Below are 22,545 nucleotides of genomic sequence, written 5' to 3' on the forward strand. Positions count from 1 at the left end.
CGGGCCAGACGAGAACAGAACAGCAAAATGGCTGCGATGTTGGCCGAGTCACCTGGGAAGGAAAATGGATCACGAGCAAAGTTAATTTTAAATGTTTTAGTTGACCGCACGTTCCTTACTTGCAGGATTCCAGCTAACTCTGTGATTAATGAAACATAAAGAAGAAAAGAATAATTGTTGGAAAGTTTTTATTATATTTCCGGTTGCTATTATATGCAGGATTATTGAGACATTAGGTTAAGCAGCTTATTCGCAGTAATGCTTTTTGGCCATAAACAAAATAGGTGTATAAAAGTAGAAGAAAAGAACAACGAAAAAAGGTACAGTGTAAAAAGAACATGTTTCACCTTGAAGCAGCAGTCTAACAAACAGAGGTGGTTAAGAATAAAGTAAAACAGAATAAAATAAAATAAACGCAATAATAAAGGTAGGACAAAAGTTCATATTGGCAGCTACAGATAAAAGAAAAAAACAATCCTCAGTTCTTTCTAGAAATGAAGATCACACTGCCATTCATTTAGTAACACTGAGAATGGAAACTGTATATGATATTTATTTACTGTTGCTGTTGTTTTTACTGTTATTTTAATGCAAGCATCATTTTATTGATTGTGAATTCCTGTAGTGGGGTGTTCACAGTAAAACCTTCCTCAGAAATCTGCACTTGCTTTATTATTTGCTATTAAATACTGTATGTAGTCTTTATGCAGTGTTTCATCACCAGAGATCTGCCAGGCCGGATGGAAGGGAACGCTGCTAACACCGCCAGTCGACTCATAACACTGGAATTCCTCTTGGCAGCTGCTCCACTTTTTTCCGTTTCAGATGTCGGGATTGTGCAGAGCGCTGGGTTATAACTTACATGTTACATGCACTTCAGAGAGAAAAAAAGGGGAGGCCATTTTGGGAGCCTTGTAAGTGCAGAACAAAGACAGATAGAGGGAAAGAGTAACATGGAGCAAATCCATCAGAGAGTGAAACAGAAGAAGAGAACAGAGAGGGAGAGGAAGAACGCAGACAGTTGTAATAAGGCTTTATCACTTAGATTAAAGAAGAGCACTGGACAGTACAATGTACATTAGCTATAATAACATATTTTGCAGAGAATCTGTAAAATATGTCTTTAGTCCCGTTAAGAAAGTGATTTAGATCAGGTTAGAGCAGGTTCAGTTTATACAAGAGAACATAGAGAATGTAAACAGCGCTGGAAGTCTTTAAACAGCTGCAATTTCAGCTTGCAATAGCGTACACGTTACTTGGAATTGGAGAATTATTTTTGCTTGTCTTGTAAGAATGCTCCCAACTTAACATCTTCTAAGTTGAGAGCAACAGCAGGCATTGATTCCAGAGATTTGGCTGAACTGTTTTAAATACCAGAGATCCTCTTTCCTCTGCCTCTCCATCTCCCCCTGTTGTTTACAATGTGCTATAATCAATAAGGCATTAAAAACCTGTTTTCAAATTATCAGCCTACTCTTCCTCGAGAAACTCACCTCCAGCCATCACACAATTACATCTGAAATTCATTGTAGGACTCACTGAGGTTAGATAATGGAGTCTGTAGCTAGTTTTATCTTCAGTTAAATCCCTTCACTCTTTGAATAATAAAATTACATTACAAGGTTTTATATGACTAGGATTGTGAATAATGTGATGCTTATGTTATATACATTCTGTTAGGTTCACATTCAGAATAGCCTCGTGATAGAACAAGCAGAAAAAACAGCTTTTAACTGATCTTAAACTGTTCATTACATCAGAGTCATTTAATTAGGTGCGATGTCTTTACCATTCCGAAGTTTATTTTCCCAGAACAGTGCATCCTCAAGTGTTTTATTCCTCTTATACCACAGCAATTTAACAGCGAATAAATGAATGAAAGAACACCATGTCATACTTTTGACTCTTTAATAATTACATTTAATGGTGTAGAACATCACAACATTATCACTTACACTATAGCAGCTATAACCCTTTCCCTCAACATCCTCTCAACAAGTTTAATAATATTATTTATATAATGAAAAGTATCATTTGCCATGTCTGCTGATTAATTAATTCTACTGTAGTAATGGTTTCAAACCAGGAAGTGGAATTTTACTTGGCGCTCACAGACAAGCGGAGTGATACACACAGTAAAACGTCCCAGTGCGGTTATAGGAAATATAAACGCTCTTGGAATAATAGACACACAATATACAAAATATACAAAATATACACCTTCTCGTGTTAGCCAGAAAGTGTCCTCTGTCCTGAAAACTTTCTGTTACAAAGGTGACAGCATCATTGGCACTGAGTATATTGTGGAGCAGATGTTGCTATAAAAGTACACTATATGGCCAAAAGTTTGTGGACACCTGACCATAACAGTGTGTTTTTGCTTGATGGTATTGTTAGATTTTAGGTGTTTGCTAAATGCTGTAAATGTAAATGTAAGATGTAAATGTAAGATTTAGGAAAGGTTGTTAACGTAAAGCTGCCATTTTACATTCCAGTGAAAGTCTATTGTATGAAGCTTTTACGTTATCTGTGTCACTTTAAATGTTTAATAGTAGAAACTGGAGGCAATTGAACTACTGTACATTTGATAATTAAAGCAAAATGTTTTTATTTTGCTAACATGCTATATCATATATAATGTATAACAGAAAAACTAGGCCTAAAGAAGACATTTTGATATCATTTTGATGCCAAAACTGAAAAACATGGAAAACTCAATACAGAGCTAATCGTCCAACTGTAATTAATCTCACGAGGCTCTTAGAAGAGAAACAGAAACATGGAAAACTTGTTTTAATGTTCATAACTCATACAAGATAAATTGAGAAGCACTATTGTTGGCATCTCAGGAAGAAAAACGCTCTTGCTTTTCCTAAAAAGCAGTTTAACTTGTGCAAAACTCCAGCTCAACACTAAAGCCTTACCGCTTTAAAATGATTCACTTGGAGGCAGGAAAATTCTCCGGCTTATCCTCCGCTTTCCTCTTCCTCTTTCTGATTTATCAGTGTCTGTGTTTCAGATACAGTTTACTGAAGTGTTTATAGTGGAAGTGTAGTCCCTGAGTCACTGAATGGTTGTGTAAAAAGTTTATCACTAGAATTTATTTCCATAAGTAATGTAATTAAGAACACAAGAACATAAAAATATAAGAACCCAAGACAGTTTACAAGAGATGCTAGGAAGGAAAACAGCTTAGCTTTGCACTAGCATATTCAGTACTTAGCTAACATTAGATTATACTTAGCTAATGGCTAACAGAGCACAAAGATATCTAGTTTTTTCCAGATTGTGTAGTTAACTTGTGCTTTATTTCATTACACAGTGATTTGTAGGCCAATTCTCTACTCTTTTCTCGGCATTAGAGCTGAAGGATGCTCACCGTCAGTGTTGCTAGGTCTATGTTTTTGCCACAGAATTGGGGTACTTTTAAACATTTACCATGGTTTTACTTTTTGGTCCTTGGGATTAAAGTTGTCCATCTGGACTACATTAGCATAATTACATCGATCTTCTTTGTGTCAAATGAACAGGCTGAATTTTTTTTACTGTGCAAACAGGAAATGCATGGGGTGTTCCATGTGTATGTGGAACTGCAGTAATTACCAGGGAAAATGGTGTTTCAGTAGTAATGAGGTGTTGGAACTACATATGAAATAAAATCTACTGTAGACTTTACTGTATGAATACTTCAGTGAATTGGTTCAAAAATATTTATAGCTATTGGCACAGCTATTTATGATAGTATGTGTGGTTGTCTGTGGTTGGTGAAATGTGGTGAAATATTCAGCTATATAAACTTTTGAAAAGTGTGTCTCTTTTGCACATCACAATTATAAGTAAAAGCTTTTAAAGTCAGTTTAACTCAATTCGTCAAAATCTGATTTTTCATCATTTTTGGTGATGCCCAGATTTCAGCCACAGTGACATCTGACACCTACACTTACCAGCCACTTTAATAGGAACACCGGTACACCTACACATTCATGCAGTTATCCCATCAAACAATCATGTGGCAGCAGTGTAACGCATAAAGTCATGCAGATGCAGGTCAAGAGCTTCAGTTAATGTTTACATCAAACATCAGAATGGGGAAAAATGTGAGCTGAGCGACTGTGGCATGGATGTTGGTGTCAGACGGAGTGTGGTTTGAGTATTTCAGAAACTGCTGGTCTCCTGGGATTTTCATACACAGCAGTCCTTAAACACTAAAAACACCTTGTTAATGAGAGAGGTCAGATGAGAATAGCCAGACTGGTTCGAGCTGACAGGAAGGTTATGGTAACTCGCATAATCGTTCTTTACAACCATGGTGAGCAGGAGAGCATCTCAGACAAACAACATGTTGAACCTTGAGGCAGATGGGCAGAAGACCTCATCATGGTTCCAAGTCTGTCAGCCAAGAACAGGAATCTGAGGCACAGACTCACCAAAACTGGACAGAATGAAGATTATTCAAAGACAAAGAAAAACTTTTTCCAATGTGTATTAATGCATCCAAACAACCGTTTATATAAGGAAGTAGTTTTTATAAAATAATATCCATTTAATATGTATTTTGCATGCCCTTAGAAATATTACAGTACATTAGGCAATGTGAAGCTGTACATTGAATTTGATTAACTGACATGAATTCAGGAGTCTGTCACCCTTACAACAAGGAACGTGAAGCATGCTGAAAGGATATCAAAGGCAACATGCAGTGGAGTGTAATAAATAGTGTAAATTTGCTGTACTTTATAGTAAGGATGAAAAGCAGGAAACCATTTCTTACATCCCATCAGCAAAGTTATTGCGTGGTAAGCCAGAGATATTCATCACTGGTAGAGTTGCACTGTTTCAATAATACTTATTTTGGCAGATCAGAGTCCTAACAGAATGTAGCAAGGGAAAAATCATTCGGGAGTGATGATTATGTGCAGAGGAATAATATTAGACATGATAGGATGCTCTTCTAAACACATACACCGTGTTCAGGCCCAGTATAAACATGTTGGCCGACATACCACAGGGCACAAGCTGTAAGGCCTGCAGGCATCTGAAGTGTGGCCAGGGAAAACTCCTCACACATACACACACACACACACACACCCACACACACACACCAATGCTTCCAAAGTAAGCGCTAGACAAAAAAGTATCCCAGACCGGATACAAGAGAAAACGCACACACATACGCGCGTGTACAAACTCCCTGCTGTCAAGATAAACCAGAGGAACAATTGTATAAAATGACTGACCCTCTAGCCACAAGATTTTTTTTTATTATTTTTTTTTCCATTTTTCATTGTTGTCATAATCTGCAATAATACACCTAAATAAAACCTACCTAAACAACCAAACCTCCACTCCCAAAGAAATGGAGACTAATTTCCCTCCCATTAGGCTTAGAAAGGGAGGAGTATCCCTGGCCTGAACTCTCTGCCTCCTGAATAACACTTTCCCCTGCCTTCCCAAAGCGTAATATGGGTCAATAAAGGCTTTACTGGTCCATGCATGTCTACATAGCTGCCTCGTCAATGCTTACAGTGAAGACTGCATGGTATTCTCAAATTCTGTATGTTTTTTTTTTTAACAAATTATCCACCACACCCCTGACTCCACCTCCAGGACAATAAGCTGGCAATAAACAGGCTTAAAGTCTGGTTAAGTGTTAGGTTGCTGTCTTCAGGGGTGAGTTTAGGTGCTGTACTGGAGTGCTAAGGCGGGTAAAAGCACATAAGTTCACTGACACATAAACACATAAACCACACACACACACACACACACACACACACACACACACACAGAGACAGAGAGAGAGAGAGAGAGAGAGAGAGTACTGCAGATAGATAGCATGTAATATGCACAGGAAAGGTATTTGTAGAACATTTGGAAACATTTAGAAAATTTGTTGAACACTTTAGACTTAATACAAAATGAAGAGTTTAACACGATTACGTCAAACTCCTCAGGTGGTACTCAACATGCCTGAACACAGAATCCCTCGTGGCAGAGAAGAATCTGATCTAAGATCAGACTTAAACTTCCAGTTGCTATTTTCTGTTTTAAATCATGTTCTTTAGTTAAACCTTTTAAATAAATACTTTTAATGGGAAAAGGACTGTGCAAGCGAGAGAGAGAGAGAGAGAGAGAGAGAGAGAGAGAGAGAGCGAGAAAGCCATATGTCACAGCACTAATTCAAGGGATTTTGAACTCATTATCCAACATATTTTTTTCACTCAGTCTACAAGAAACAACTGATGAGTTGTATTTTTCAAGTTACAAAACAAATGGCATAAATTGATTTCTTATGACTTTCGCTACTTATTCCTATTCACGTAATTCACTCCATAACAGCCATATTAGAATGGCAAACAGCATTTAAGGGCTATTTTCTGCAGTATGGTTTGTTACCAAAGTTGCGCTCACACTGCAAAATAGTGAATTCCAGCTGTTTAAACAAATCCAGATGCCTGAAACAGAGAACACGTGGGCTGAAGCATTGGAAAGAGGTGTTCCTTATCATGGAGGGAGACAAGAGAGAACAATACAAATCCATCCACATGTAGGGAAAACAACCTAGCCTTAAATCTCCATTAATTTACAGTTCATTATACCACACGCAGTTGAATTCTTCATTCTCATTGGTGTTGATTCATTTCCCAGGAGCAGCAGCTCTGACAGTTTATCCAGCAGCAAGGCAAATCACAACATTATATTAATGCGCTCCTTCTACTACGTTATCGTTTCTATAGTAACAGCTCATTCACAGGGACTTGTATGGCTCCACATCATTTAAGCCTTATAATAAAGAACATGTTGTTGTTTAAGCCTTGAATGCATAGTGTCAGCACTCATAGAGAGTCAATTAAAGGCTCTTTTTTATATTTTAGGAAAATATGTAATGTGAATCACTTCCAAATCACTTGAGCATTACAGTAAATTAATGTAAATTTCTGTAGCTCGCTAGAATATTTGTCATTCTAAAGCTTTATTAACTTTTCTCATATAAAAAAATAAAATGTAGATATAAAATATATTTTAAACAGTAATTACATAAATAAACTGTAAAGAAATATAAAAAAAAATAATGTAATAAAAAAATTTTATGACTTCACTGAATGCCTTAGATTTAAAAAAAAAATAAATAAATAAATATTTTTTTGTTGTTGTTTAAACTTTTTTTTTTTTTTTTAACTAGGGTTTTTCACTAGTGGGAGAAGATGAATTTTTTTTTTTTTTTTTTTATCTCTGCATCATGCAACAGTCCTAAACTGTGTACATTATCTATTTTAGACCTTGATGTTAAAATTATGGACATTGAAAGATTTATTATTATTATTATTATTATTATTATTATTATTATTATTATTATTATTATTTCAAGCCTTTTTTTACTCATGGACAGTTGTCACGGTAGCATCAACTTGGCACTGGACTACAGCACCCACAAGCCATTGCACATCACATGCTCACTGCATGCACCATGTCACATGACCAAAAGCACCAGAATCACATTGTTTTCTAATTAGCACAGGTGTTTAAGTCACACATTATAGAGCACTTCTTGCTGGTCTCTCTATGCTTATCATGTTCATGTTGTTGTCTATCCTAATTGTTTCTTGTTCATGTTTCCTGGTCTTTGTGTTTCACTTTGTCACTGTAAATAAATGTTTTCCTGCACTTGCATCTGCCTCCGCTACCACATTCCTGACAACAATCATTTACTTTTTAATATTTGATATTTAGACAGAATCAAAATTCATATATCATGCCATTTTAAGTTAAAAAAAAACAAAAACAAGAAACTTTAAAAAAGCTGAATGTGCATAAATAATTTATTAGTGAAAGGGTTAACAAAAATATTAGAATTGTTAGTAAGAAATTTTCTGTAAGGAGTTTTATTATAAGGAGTAAGGAGTATTATTATTATTATTATTATTATTATTATTATTATTATTATCATTTAACATTTATGGAAGGAGTCTCCAGTGTCAGTGCCTTGTAACAAGCAGAGGTAAAGCCAGAACTTAAAAATGGAATATCTTCCTTTGTAATTTAACAAAGAAAACCTTGTAATAGTTGATATGGTGAAGTTTTCTGTAAGGAGATGTTTATTTAACATTTATGGAAGGAGTCTCCAGTGTCAGCCACCACATTTTCAGGACGAAGGACTTTGCTCTTTCAGGTTTCTCAGTAATATGATAAGCTGTGAATGTTTGTGTTATTAACTTCAAGAGAGAAAAACAGTGAAGCTGGTGAGGGAGAGACAGTTTATAGCTTCTATAACATAAGTGATGACGTCTTGCGGATGTTGTGCAACATTAAATGTAACCATAAACAGATAAAAAGTGTGACATGTTGTTCTTTATTTAATGGAAAATATAACTGTTGGCAAATCACTGTTGTATAAATGGAATAAAACACTCAAAATAACATAGTTATTGGAAAACAATCAACTTAACAGTAACTCCTCTTTGCCTCAGGCCACATCACACCACTCTGTCACACCCCAATATGTATTCATTTGGCAGATACTTTTATCCAAAGTAAAAATTAGTGAAGAACAAAATATAATCCATTGTTAGGTTCCCACAGAAGGCCAAGGCCTCAGGTGAGAGCAAGAACGATAATAAATTAAGATTGCGGGTTGGCTGGAGGATAGTAGTGATGGTGGATATGAATAGAACAGGAGCTTGGAGGTATGGTTGTAGCTTTTATTTCCACCACACACAAAAAAACAGGACTGGCATTTACAGACAGTGAGAACAGGACAACCGTGAAACCAGGACGACAGGAAAACTAGTGTCTCCTAGGAGAGAGAACATGGACGATGCCAAAAGAATGAACGTATCAAAAAAGTAGCTAATCTGAACGCCAAAACATTAAACAAAAGCTAGCTAACTACCCTAGGCTAAGCTAGCAAGAAATACACGTGGTGGCAGCCGCCCTCTAACCTAATGTGTCTAGACATACAAAAGCTCCTATGTGATGGGATGTAGGTGCGACACAATTTTACCTGTTCTCAAACCGAGGGAGCTAGTATAGGGGTGGAAGGGAGAATAAAGCAACAAACAAACTAACCAACAATCAAAACACCTGAGAAGCAAACAAGCTAGCAAGCAAGCTGGCTAACAAACTAACAGTGAGCCAAGGGGCCAAAGGGCCAAGGGGCTAACAGGCTAACAGTGAGCCCAGGGGCTAACACAAGGGCTTCAATGTGCTCCGCCTCTTTTGGTCGGGTTCCTGCCTTCCTATTGGTCAAGTCCTGTCAACCAGTTAATGGTGCCTGCCACAGGGATCCACCTCTAGGAGGACAGCCAGAGACAGAAGAGCAAACAAACCATGGAACAAAAGAGCAGAGAGAGAGAGAGAGAAAACACAAATGCAAGCACACTGACACGTAACACCATGCACACAGCCAGCCTTCCCAAAACTGGAGAAGATCCCCAATCTCTGCAGCAGTATAAAACTTTAAACAGACTTTGAAATAATTCAAAATTATTGAAATAATTGAAATAATTTCCTAGTTTAATCTGATGCTACTCAGTAGGACGAATTGTGAATACTTCTTCATAATACCTGCGTGATTAGTCTCAGTAAGCCTGGTGCTCGGAGAAAAGCTGCTCCAAAGCTTGAAGCTCCATGTGGCAGAAAAATAGTGGAAAATGTAATGCTCTGCTTTCAGCATGAGAAAATGGAAAGAATAAGACATGTCTAGGAGACAACAAGTGTTTTTAAAATCAACGGTATGAATTCCTATACTATAAAAAAAAGTTTTTTTCTTTTTCTTTTGAAAAGGTAATAAGAAAGAATAAAGAATGTGAGTGTATAGAAATAGTTATGATATCACAAGTATTTACGTATTAATATGTCATTTATAACAGCCTGTTAGCTGACCATGCATGCTATACTGCAGAGGGAAAAAAACGATGAGTAGTGTACCAATTAAATGTTTTACCTTTTATCAGGTAGAGAGAAGATTCATTTCTTTAGCTAAAATTTAGCTAAAAGCCGCTGTACCTGAAGGGCAAGCTGTTGACTGAGGTGGTTTTATTCAGTGGCTCTCAGATTTTTATAGTGTAAGCCTTTAATTCCTTCTTTGTGGATACTAAAAGTGTCCCAGAAATTTTGAACTTGTTGAATGAGTTGAAAGTAAAATGACCTGAATGATTATTTCTATTCCTGTTTTGCTAACACATATAATAATTTGCTTTTCCAATGTATTCATTTTTTAAAAAAATCTATTGACAAAAAAAGATTAAAAAAATTATTCAGATAGATTTAAAAAAATATTTTTTGCATTTTGTAAATTGTCATTAACTCTTGGAGAGAAAGAAGAGACATGAAGAATGTTGGGAATAGTACTTTTTTCTGCAGCTGGCAGGTACAGACAAGCAGAGAGTCAGAGCCAAGCAAAGCACCGAGTATAAAATAACTCCGAGCCAGGTGAGGTTAAAAGGGGGAAGAAAGAGCACAAGTCTCTGAACGAGTCGAAACCACACCCTATTCAATAAATATGTCATGCAACAGTGCATTATGGGTATTCCATCATTTAGCCACCAACCACTGCAATGCATGATGGGGTGTAATAAGTATATATTAATGCGCTCATTGTAATACATTATAGTTTCTATAGTAACAGCTCATTCACAGGGACCTGTATGGGGGATGATCCAATCTAAGTAATCGAAGTAAACAAACAGCTTTGTTTGTTTGTTGTTATTTCCACAAAGAAAATGTATAATCATTGATATGGTGAATTTTTAATAAGGAGATATTTATTTGATCTTTATGGAAGGAGACTCCAGTGTTAGTGATTTTGTAACAGAGGTAAAGCTTAAACTTTTCTCGGTAACATGACAAGCTGTGTTTTTCTTTTTTTTTTGTCATTTATTAGCTTCAAGATAGAAAAAAAAGAAAGGCTGGTAAGGAAACAACTGTTTATAGCTGATTTTTCTTTTTTAATCTAATTTTTTAATGTATTTATTAGGGCGGATAGTGTCGCTGCCTCACCGCTCCAGGATCTCCACACACATGTCCACACAGATCTCCTTCAGGTTCTCCAGTGACCTCTCACCTCCAAAAAAATGTCCTGATAATAGTTAAAAAAAAACACTGGAATTCATCATGCCTATGAATATAATGACATGAAACGAAATGAATGTATGAAATCAAAAAAGGTCCTGGTGCTTGTACTGAGGATTCTTTCAACACACTCAGTACTGTTTGATTTTATAGCATACAGCTACATACAGGAAGAGTAATGACTCATAATCACACTATCCGCCGTCACCCAGAGAAGGATGGGTTCCTCTCAGGGTTTCTTCCTCATGTCACCTCAAGGCGGTTTTCTGTGTCAATGTGACCTCTAGCTAAATCCATATCCTGATTTCTGTACAGCTGCTTTGTGACAATGTCCATTGTTAACAGCTCTATATACAACTGAATTAAATTGCATTGAAATTGAACTGAAATTGAATTGAAGTTAAATTGAATTACAGTTGAAACTGAAAATGAACTGAAATGAACTGAATTGAAATTGACATTGAATTGAATTGAAATTGAAAGTGAATTAAATTGAAAATGAACTGAAATTGAATCAAATTGAATTTGAATTACATTAAAATTTGAACTGAAATTTAAATTGAATTGAATTTAGTTGGAATTGAATTTCATTAGATTTGAATTGAAATTGAATTGTAATTGGATTGTATTGGATTTGAATTGCATTGAACTTGGACTGAATTGAATTTGACTTGAAATTGCATTGAAATCGAATTGAACTGAATTCAAATTGAATTTGAATAGTTTAGTTGAAATTGAATTACACTGAAATAGAATTGAATTTGAAATTGAATTGAATTGCATTGAAATTCCATTGGAACCGAAAATCCCAGCAACAACAAACTAGTACCTCCTGTATTTATATCTCATTAGAACACGTTAGCTGTTCAATCTGTTTGGATTTGGTTACGTCCCTACGCTATACTGTACCTAGTCTGGAAGAGAAGTTATGATCCTCCTGGACAGTTTCAGTGCCTTCATGTGTTTCTGTCCCTCAGGAAACAGACTGGTTCTGCCTATGAGCTGGAGCCTCAGGACTTTCATGATCAACGTCATTACAGTTTAAAAGTATTTTTGTCATATCATGTGTGTTTAGGAGGTTTGAGTAGCCAATTCTCCTACTGCCATGTTTTTGGGAGGAGACCAGAGAACCCAGAGGAAACCCACACGGGCGCGGGGAGAACATATGAAACTCCACAGGGACAGAAACCCAAGCTCAGGTTTGAGCCACCAGTGCGCCACTACAGGTGTCATTCTCCCCAAACTGCTAGGTAGCAATCCCTAATAACCTTGATTTATTTATTTATTTTTATTACCCAGAAGTCCACAGTAAATCTGCGCCTAATATTTGGTATAGGGGTCAGGTAAGACCCAGCTGCCAGAACACAAAGTCACAGATAGTCCTAGAGTACACAGAGTTCCTACATCAACTCTCAAGACCCTTCGAGCGACTGGAATACCTCTTTATACAGCTAAAATGTCTTTATTGGATCATTGTAAGACATTTGTATTGTATTTGACAATTCGTATTCCCTTTTCAAAATTCTGATTTACAAAAAAACCCAAAACAAAACAAAACAAAAATGCCACGAAATAATGTTTGAAACTGGAGAAAAAAAAAACCTAAACAGGAAACTAAAAGAAGCCAGATGTTGGTGCTAAGAATGTCTCTAAGAATGAAATGTGGCATTTCTATGCTGTTACTTAATCAGTGGTTTACCAGTTTACGATTAGATTGGGATTATATTAAATTGGGAATGTAAAGCTTTTCCCTTCGGTTCTGAATGTGTAACATGCAGTCCATTTTTATCCATTCATCTTACAACATCCAGGTCTGGGCTCGGCTCTGCTTGCTATTGCCCAATCATTAATCTCTCTCTCTCTCTCTCTCTCTCTGATAGGGAATGCTGTTTGTGCTTTTTTTTTTTTTTTTTAGCTCTCTCCTTATGTTGATGTGGCAGCCCTTGCAAAATGATACTGTACTGTGTTTGCAAACTTGAGAAAAAAAAGGACAAACCCTTCCACATCCTCCACTCTCTCTCTCTCTCTCTCTCTCTCTCTCTCTCTCTCTCTCTCTGTATCTTCACCTAAGGATATTTTTTGAATCTCATTCAAAAGTCCTTGGAATTGTATTGAGCATGAACAACAGCATTCAATCTCGTGTGAAGAAGTATTTTCCAGTTAAATACTTACTGTGGGACTGTGGGATCGTGTTAGAAGTATTCACATGATTAACTGCAGAATTGCAACATCGAACAAGAATCAGGTTTTGGCAGAACAGCTACAGAGATAATGCTTCATGTTTCACATTTTCCTCTCTATCTTCCTTCATGACCCTTTCTCAGAGCAACTGAACCGAATGTTTAATGCAGAAAGAAAGCATAGGTATGAATATTTGCAAGCAGTATGTTGGGGTGGGTTTGCTTAATGTGAAGCTGAGGAAGTTCTCCTCAAGTGTATAAAAAAAAAACATAGCCTCTGGGCTGAGAATTTACCCAACTAAACATGGCCATCTGGCTTCAGCCAATCAGCACAGAACATTTGCATAGGCTCCAGCCACCATGTAAGAATGTGCATGAGTTATAACATGGCTCCACCTCTCTCTCTCTCTCTCTCTCTCTCCTTTTTTTTCCTCCTATTTTTTTTCACTTGTTCATCTTGGAGTTCAGCTGAAAAAAATAAAGCAAAAGCTTTTGAAACTACAGCATCTTATGAAAAATGAGTTATGAGATTTTTGTGCATGTAGTGTATCAGTACATAACCTGGGTAAAGAACTACACACATGTCTGGTTGCCTGCTGCTTCTTTTAACATCGTGACTTTTTTTTTCACACTTTAACACACTCTCCTGCTTTCTGTTGTTCAAGCTCACACGTCTTCTCTGCAGACTTTTCCTTGTATCGTCCTTGGTATTTCCTGCGACAATACAAACTTCTGCTTCCCATCTGGACACGCAACGTTCAGGGTGGAGTTGTAGATCAGTGAAACATGATGGCGTAGCACTTTATCACTTTATACATTTCACTGGAGATTTTTTTCTATTTTACTTTTTTGCAGTCTGCTGTTTTGTAGCTTGGCACTGTTTCTTTAAAGAGCATGCCATGGATAAGGAGCAACAATGTCTGTCTATCAGTCTGCACACGACCCGTGAAGGGATTTTTAAGTCTGGATCGTATAGTTAGTTAGATTTAAGCTCTTTGGTATCCTGTTAAAACTTTATTAATCACTGAGAACCCATTGAAATGAGACTAATTCCAATGAAGTCCACTGATTCAGGACTAACATTTTGTGAAAAAGAAAAGTTACACATACACAACACTATTTTGTATATTATTATCACATCCTTATGTGTGTGTATATATATATATATATATATATATATATATATATATATATATATATATATATATATATATATATCACATCAGAAACAGAGAGAAAGAAATTAGAACATGATCAATAACAGACAAACTACAAGGTTCATATTTAATATTTGTAATATTTATTATTTTTTTTCTTTTCACAAAAGCATTGTTAAAGCCAAGCGTTGTAAAACATCAGTAACCCCTTTTTTTGTACAACACAGTATAATGCATAAGATTTATCATAAACCAGAGCCAATACATTCCACGTAGGCCCTTTTTTTTTTACTGAGTTCTCTCTGCAGATTGCTCTAATCTGTTCCACTCGTCCTCCATGAGCGTTTGGGCAGGGCTGCGGTTCCGTCTGTGACCAACAGAAGGCATCTCTAAACATGAGGACCTGCTCATTTGACCTACACATGGCTGAAAAGTTCTGGCGTGTTTTCTAGTAAAAGGCTTTTTTTTATTATTTAACCTTTTCAATGTTACAAGTCTCTTCAGGACCAGAGCTACTGCATGTTTAGAAATTCAGATCTGATGCAGAGATCCTGTCAGAACAAGAAAGAAATTACAACAAAAGTCAGTCTAGTTACATTGTAAATAGCTGAAAAGCTGAAAGACACAATGTTAAACATATGCGTTGTAAAATATCCATAGCTCATCACAGATAGTTTTTTTTAGTAATATTTTATACCAGTATTAAAAGAGCAGGAATTTCATTCACTTCGTTCATCAAGCTATTTCATTTTCAGTCTATTCGACAGGTTCCTAGTTCCAAATACAGACAAGCTGGTGATGAAAAGTGTGGTTTACTTTAACTGCAGGTCCTCCACAGGACGTCTTACCTGCTGTGAGGTCCTGATTACTTACCAATTTACGTAGGCATCTTTATAGACTACTGTCTCCAGGGGTTACAGGTAGCCTGAGGGAAATTAACCTTGGCAGACATTCAGGATACAATGTGTACAGCAACTCTGCTTACATTATATTCCTTTTTTTACTGTGCTATAGGAGTTTTACGCCCGCTACTCGCTGGGTGTAATTTACAATGTTTAGCTCCACGTGACAGGATCATAATGAGGACATATCTTTACTCTACTTTCCTAAACGTCTTCACGTGTTTGATGTTAGTAGTGCCCCTGGATTACTGAAATGCTTGCCTTTACTTCACAGACAATTGGCTTAAGCAGTAACCACAGGCGTTTTCACAACGCTGTACATCCTACATAATTATTTACATGCCTGCTGTGGGGTTTCTCTAATGCACACAGCCTGTCCTATACTTCCCAATCCATCCCTCCACTGTACTGCTTATCCTACACAGGGTCACGGGGAGCCTGGAGCCTATCCCAGAGGACTCGGGGCACAAGGCAGGGGACACCCTGGACGGGGTGCCAGTCCACTGCAGGGCACAACTGCACAAACACACTCACACACCCATTCAGGGAAACCCCCTGAAGCACAGGGAGAACATGCAAGCTCTGAGTACATAGGGCAGAGGCAGGACTCAAACCCCCAACCCTTGAGGTGCAAGGCAACAGTGCTAACCACTAAGCCACTAAGCCACCATGCCCCCCCCACTTCCCAATCCATTAATTCCAAACTTCCATGTAATTGTCTTTAGCATTATTGACTCTATAGCCAATATTGCCAGTATAAAGATACTTATACCATAAGGAAGCAGAAAATTATTCACTTTGGCTTATCCAAAGTCACTTGCAAGTGAGAAAGACTCAAATCCGTACACTTGGGGATTAAATGTCTCATTAAAGGCCTCTCTGGAAGTCCTAAGACTTCATGATCAAAACAGCACCTTAACATTGATGTAACACTTTGTCCTATGCTGATCTTAAATATTAAAATCCATTCACAAAAACTTGTATAATTATTTTTTAAAGGTGTTCTTGTCAAAAGCAATTGTTTTTCCCTATACGTTTGGGTTTGTGTGTGCCATCGTACAAAGTCTTGCACCTCACATGAAGTGATTTAGCATGTGGGAATTTGCGTAACTGCATATCATTCCAATTTGAATCGATGTTTAGACAAACTTTTTTGTCTATTTACCTTATTTTACAAACAATTGTAGTATTTTTAAAGTAGCACATCCATAAGACTACAATACAATAAAATTATGAAGTGTTAAAACCTCAAAGCAGGTTATCTGGTGCATGCGCAAGCACAGACTCGAAAGCGTTAATGAATTATTAGCTCAAGATGTGGTCAAGCTAAAGAGAAATGAAATCTGTCTTAAATCTGAAATTGCTGTGCTATATTTTCCCCAGTCTTCTCCCAGTTTCATTCAGAGCCAGTGATGTTACTAACACACAGCCAAAAGCGTCATACGACTTTCAGTGAAGTATATAAAGATGTTCACTGGTGTGGAACAATGTAGGAGAATTAACGTAAAAAATGTAAAAGAAGTATAATAAAGCAAAATATTACAAGGTTGTCATGCAATATGAAGGAACATAAGCTCTTATTTTAAATATATTAAATAAGGTTTTATCTATTATTATCTATTAAATGTGCTACCAGTGATCTACCTTCATGATATGCAGCTGAGTCAAATGAAAACCTTAAAAGTGTGAGAGAAATTAGAATTAAATCGAATTTTAGGCACTAGAACAATTGCATTAGAACAACCAAATGGAGAAAAAGAAAAAAAGAAAGTAAAAAAGAAAGAAAAAAATTTTACACTTTAGTGAGATAATTCACCTATTTGCAATAAACAATGTATAATAATAATAATAATAATAATAATAATAATAATAATAATAATAAAGGTTTTCATTTAACTCACCCTCATAGTTTTACTAAAACACCAGTAGCAAGTTTCTCTAAAATTAATTAACACATTTTAGCATAATGACAATAATTTGTTACTAAGATTCTCTGTGTAGTCGGCGCATCAAAATGAAAAAAGACTCCTGGGACAGATTGTCCTGCTGTTATGTTATAGACAGACACAGTACCAAAAGTGAGTGAATAAATGAATAGTGATGCTGTTACCCTAGAACCATGGTTTACATGTGTGTGCACTGCGAGCACATTTAACAAAAGTGTTTCATTCAAGCGGCTAAAATACTGGTTTTGTTCAATCTGAATTCTCCACAGACAATGTTCATGCTAGTTATATCATGCTGGAGCATCTGCTTTAGTCACCATGTTTTAACAGCCCCGAGAGTTCAGTCAGCAAATACAGCTTGAAGAAGAGTGGCCTGCTAAAGGCATTTGGCAGAGAATGCACACGCTTCAGAGACGGCGAGTCTGAAATTTGTCTTCCATAGACGTGTAAAGGTTCATTTCTGATGCTGATAAACTAATCCTGGCAAATAATACCAGCTAAACAATTCAGCTTGCTTTCTTTTCAGCTTTCGTTTCTAACTTTTAGAGATTTTGAGAATGGCATTTGTCTCTCTCTCTCTCTCTCTCTATCTGTGTTTATATCTCTCTCTCTCTCTTTCCAAACACCTCCCTCTTGCCGTCTGGAAATACAACGTTCAGCACGACTGCTTTTTTCCCTTTGTCGTCTATTTGACAGACAAAAACGGAAAAGATCCCACATAACATTAAAATGTCGTGATTTTACAGTCACTTCCAAAAAACCAAGATGCGCAATGATAAGACTGAAATCACTGCATTTCATGTCCAGTCTGCCAACGTGTTTTGTGACCAAATTTGATAAAAGCGGCAAGACGAAAACAGCCGCAATGACATCATTTAAACGTGGTAATGAACTCTATGTGAATTTTGTGCTACACAAAGTCTAGGGCACTGATTTCTTTATTTTTAATAAAGTTAAAAACAAATGTAGGAAAAGTATCTATCTGTATATGGTTTTCTAAGATATGTCACACTGATATTTGGTTTTAAAACTATAATTAAGAAATACTTAGCCACAGTTCATATGTTTGTTGAAAATTAAATTGACGATTGTGATTTTACCCGTTAAAGACTTCATAGCTTCTCATAGCTTAATTTCTAAATTATTTTTTAAATCTAACTTTGCCTAAAAATAGAAAAAAAAAGTTTCAGGAAATCTCTAAAACACTTCAGATTGGTGTATACAGAGTAGATGGACTATGATTTTTTCCCCAAGAGCTGGTTTCCAAATTTTTTGCCCTGCCTGGTTTTACACTCTTTAATTTCGGATGTTTATTTCAGGAGAGTTTATTGTCCCCGTTCCTGTTCTGAATGCCCAGAGAAAAGACAAGGACTGAGTGGTGATATTTTGGGAGCTCCGTTGTGTCTCAGTAACACTGGGTGTGTATGTATGAGAAAGAGTGTGTGTTGTCTGCTCTACGTTTGTGACTCACGTTAGCCATGTCCACTCTATAATTTCAGCCATAGTGGTATTATATTATATGGTATTATGGCATACACGCTGTATTATAGTGTTCTCGTGCACTCTGAGGTTCTCTTTAGTTCAGTTGTACACGTTCACAGTGGTGCAGGATCCTCAATTCTGACTGGTTGATTCTGAAGAGGTTGATTAATTTTCTATAACAGCAGCTCTGACAGTAGTGCTGGCTGCAAGGCAAATCACAGGTTTATAGTAATGCACTCATTCTAATATATTATTGTTTTTTCTATCATAATAATAAGTAAGTCAGAGGGACAAACAAATACATATAATCATTCATATGGTGATGTTTTCTGTTAGGCAACATTTATTTAATGTTTAAGGAAGGAGTCTACAGTTTCAGCACTTTGTAACAGTAAGTTTTTCAGCACAGGAGAGTTTTCAAGACAAAGGACTTTTTTAATTTTATTTTTGATGCTTTTTTTTTTTTGTCTTATTAACAAAAAGACCAAAAAAGAGATGAAAATAAGAAAAAAGAGATGCTGGTGAGGGAATGAATATTTATAGCTGCTATAGGGGGATCTAACTTGTCTTGTGGATGTTCCACAACATTAACTGTAACTATAAACAGTTAAAAAGCACAACATGTTGTTCATTAATAAATTAAAAATGGTAATCTGTGGCTGCTGTGCTTTAAGAGGAATAAAACACTTTAGGAATGCTGTTATAGGAAAATAACCCAGGGTGGCAACAGTGACTCCGCTTCATGTCAGGCCACATCACATCACCCCATCCTTGATTATTTTCCTACAACAGCACATCCCAAAGTGTTTTATTCCTCACATATATACTCCGACTTGATCATTTTTATAAAATCAACAAACCCATCTTAATCACAAGTATCATCCATCTTGCGTTACTTGGCGTTCATTGGCAAAGATTTGAATTAAAAATTAAAAGGGGACTGTACGTTCTTCACCATCTGGAAGCTGTTATCAAACTCTGTCTCCATGACGGCAAGTATAAATCACCTTCTCTTTCTCTGTCTCTGAGAAGTCTCAGCTGAGGCGAAATGAAGGGCAGTGCACAGAAACTGCAAGTTGCCATCTCTAAGAGAGATGGATATCATGGGCACCGTGGTCTGAGCTAATGACCGGGTGCACTTTCCAAAAGAAAACATAAGTTGCTTTTAGACATAGAAAGCAACTAATGTGCACTTTGTCTGGACAACACCAGTCCTGAACATTTTCATTACAGTGAAAATATCTGATTCAAATGCAAGCATCTCGACACATTCTCCAAATAACCAACACATATCTTAGGAGTGTGAAAGTGTGCCAACAACTTATCTGCTTCCTTTTACAAGGCCGTTTTTTTCCCCCTACATGCACAGCATCGTACGTGGCAACACATCACATTTACTCCAGCAAGAAAGAGAAAGGGATGGAGAGAAAGAAGGACAGATATTGGAAACGTTAAAGGAGAACTGTGGTTTGTGTTTCATTCCCTCCTATTCCGTTCTCAGTCATGGGTTAGAGAGAGCAAGAGCAGGAGAAGGAGCACATATTGCCTGAGTTTCAATGTTAGGGAGGGAGAGGAGACCACTGTGCATTCTTTTCCGTTTAAGTCACTGTTTCTGCTCGGTTCTCAAGTGCACTGGGAGGCCAGGGCAGATGCAGGGATTCGTCTGAGTCTACAAAACTTTAGAAAAAGCCTCAGACTTTGCAGAAATATGGCAGAGAAAGGTTTCAGGCATAGGAAACGTCTGCTTAGTTGTGCACGAATCCTGTTATGTTGTGTTTGGTGATCCAATGAAGTTGGTGTTAAAGAACTGACAGTGCTGCATGTAGAGATTTTGGGATGTAAAGAAGAAATGAGACATGCAAAACTGAGCAAAGATGTTATGATCACGGTAAAATAAAAATCCCACACACCTGAACAAAGGCCCAGAGCCACCATTTGTTGCATAGACAAAACTAAAACTGGCTTTTTATTTTAAGTACTACCATACCTCTTTACTCATCAGTCACATTGATTACTACTGACATTTTCCTCCCAGTGGGGTAATGAGTGATCCAATCAGATGTTAAAGTCACCATGGTTTGGATGTGGGATATTTAAGGGGGAAAAAAATACCTACAATCCAAACAGACCTTTTAGGGTCTTACATTTACTTTTTGTCTAAGAAAGATGAGAAAGTAGCTGGTTATGTTTACCCAGTATCAGGTAAATGACCAGTTATCAATTCTTATACCACAGCACTGTTGAATTCTCAAATCGGATTGGTCAGAAGGTGTTGATTAATTTTCTATAAGTGCAGCTCAGACAGTAGTTCCTGCTGTAATTCAAATCACAGGTTTACTGTGTATTAATGTGCTCCTTTTAATATGTTATCGTTTCTATAGTAACTTACACAAGGACTTGTATGGATGCTCTACATAATTTAAACATACTAATAAACAAGGGGGGGGGGGGGGGGGCATTTATTTATTCTGTCAGCATGTATTGGGTCTACTTGTCCCATTAGAGAGAAGAGTCACTGCAAGTTATTCTGACGGCTCACTTCAATCTTATGATGAAACGTGTCTTTTCTGATGGGAGTGGTCTCATCCAGGATAACTCCACAGGGTATGAGGACTCGCTGATTGGATTGATGAGGATGAAAATAATGGAAATCATATGTTACAGCCTTCACAGTCACCCAATCTCAACCCACTTGATCACCTGTGAGAGACTTTGGAGTGACATATTTGACAGCGCTCTCCACCACCATCAGCATTTGAAGGAATATTTTTTTGAAGAACAGTGTTCCTGTACAATTCCAGAGACTTGTACAATTTATGCCAAGGTGCACTGACGCTGTTGTGGCAGCCCAAAACCTTACTAAAACAGTTTATGTTGGGTTTTTTTTCCTTTCATTCTCCCATTTTAAAACATAAGACTTTGTAAGTAGACCAACTAGACCATGTCTCCATTCAAAAACCTTCAAGCTTTTTGTTATGTTAGAAGATACATCTGTAAGATACTCTTGACCACCTGACAGAGCAATCACGTTTTGGGGTAAAATGTCCTGCTACCTAACTGAATTAACGATGCTATTAAACTTCACAAGACCTCTTGTGCTACCAGCCTCTAAATGATCAATGATCCCCCAACATGTTTTGCAGTTGGTACTAGCTACAATTGGTGCTTTTTTTAAATTATGGCCCTGATTGAGCTTAATGGTATTTTTTAACTACCATTTGACTCATTTGTCCTGAACACTTCTTGGTTTCCTCCTGGTTCAGGAAAGTGAAACAGATTCCTCATATATGCAACAATACTCTGATATACTACTGCATTTAAACAATGCTTGATGAAGTGAAGTGACCCATAGTCAGAATTTGTGCTCTGCATTTAACCCATCCAAGTGCACACACACACACACACACACACACACAGTAGTGAACACACACCCAGTGGGCAGTCTTTTTTGCTGCAGCACCCTGGGAGCAGTTCGGGGGTTCGGTGCCTTGCTCAAGGGTCTCACCTCAGTTGTGGTATAGAGGGTGGGAGAGAGCGCTGGTCATTCACTCCCCCCACCTACAATCCCTGCCGGGGATTGACTCGACTCGAACCCACGACCTTCAGGTTCACCTTTGGGTTGCAAGGCCGACTCTCGATCCATTAGGCCATGACTGGTATTGGTATTAAGGGGCCCAGTGTGTGCCAAGAAAACATTCCTCACACCATTACCCCACCCCCACCAGCCTGAACTGCCGACGCAAGGCAGGTTGGGTTCATGGATTCATGCTGTTGATGCCGATTTGACACCAAATTCATGCTGTTGATGGAA

Source organism: Pangasianodon hypophthalmus, chromosome 12, assembly GCF_027358585.1.
Source record: "Pangasianodon hypophthalmus isolate fPanHyp1 chromosome 12, fPanHyp1.pri, whole genome shotgun sequence".
In the NCBI taxonomy this organism is placed as follows: Eukaryota; Metazoa; Chordata; class Actinopteri; order Siluriformes; family Pangasiidae; genus Pangasianodon; species Pangasianodon hypophthalmus.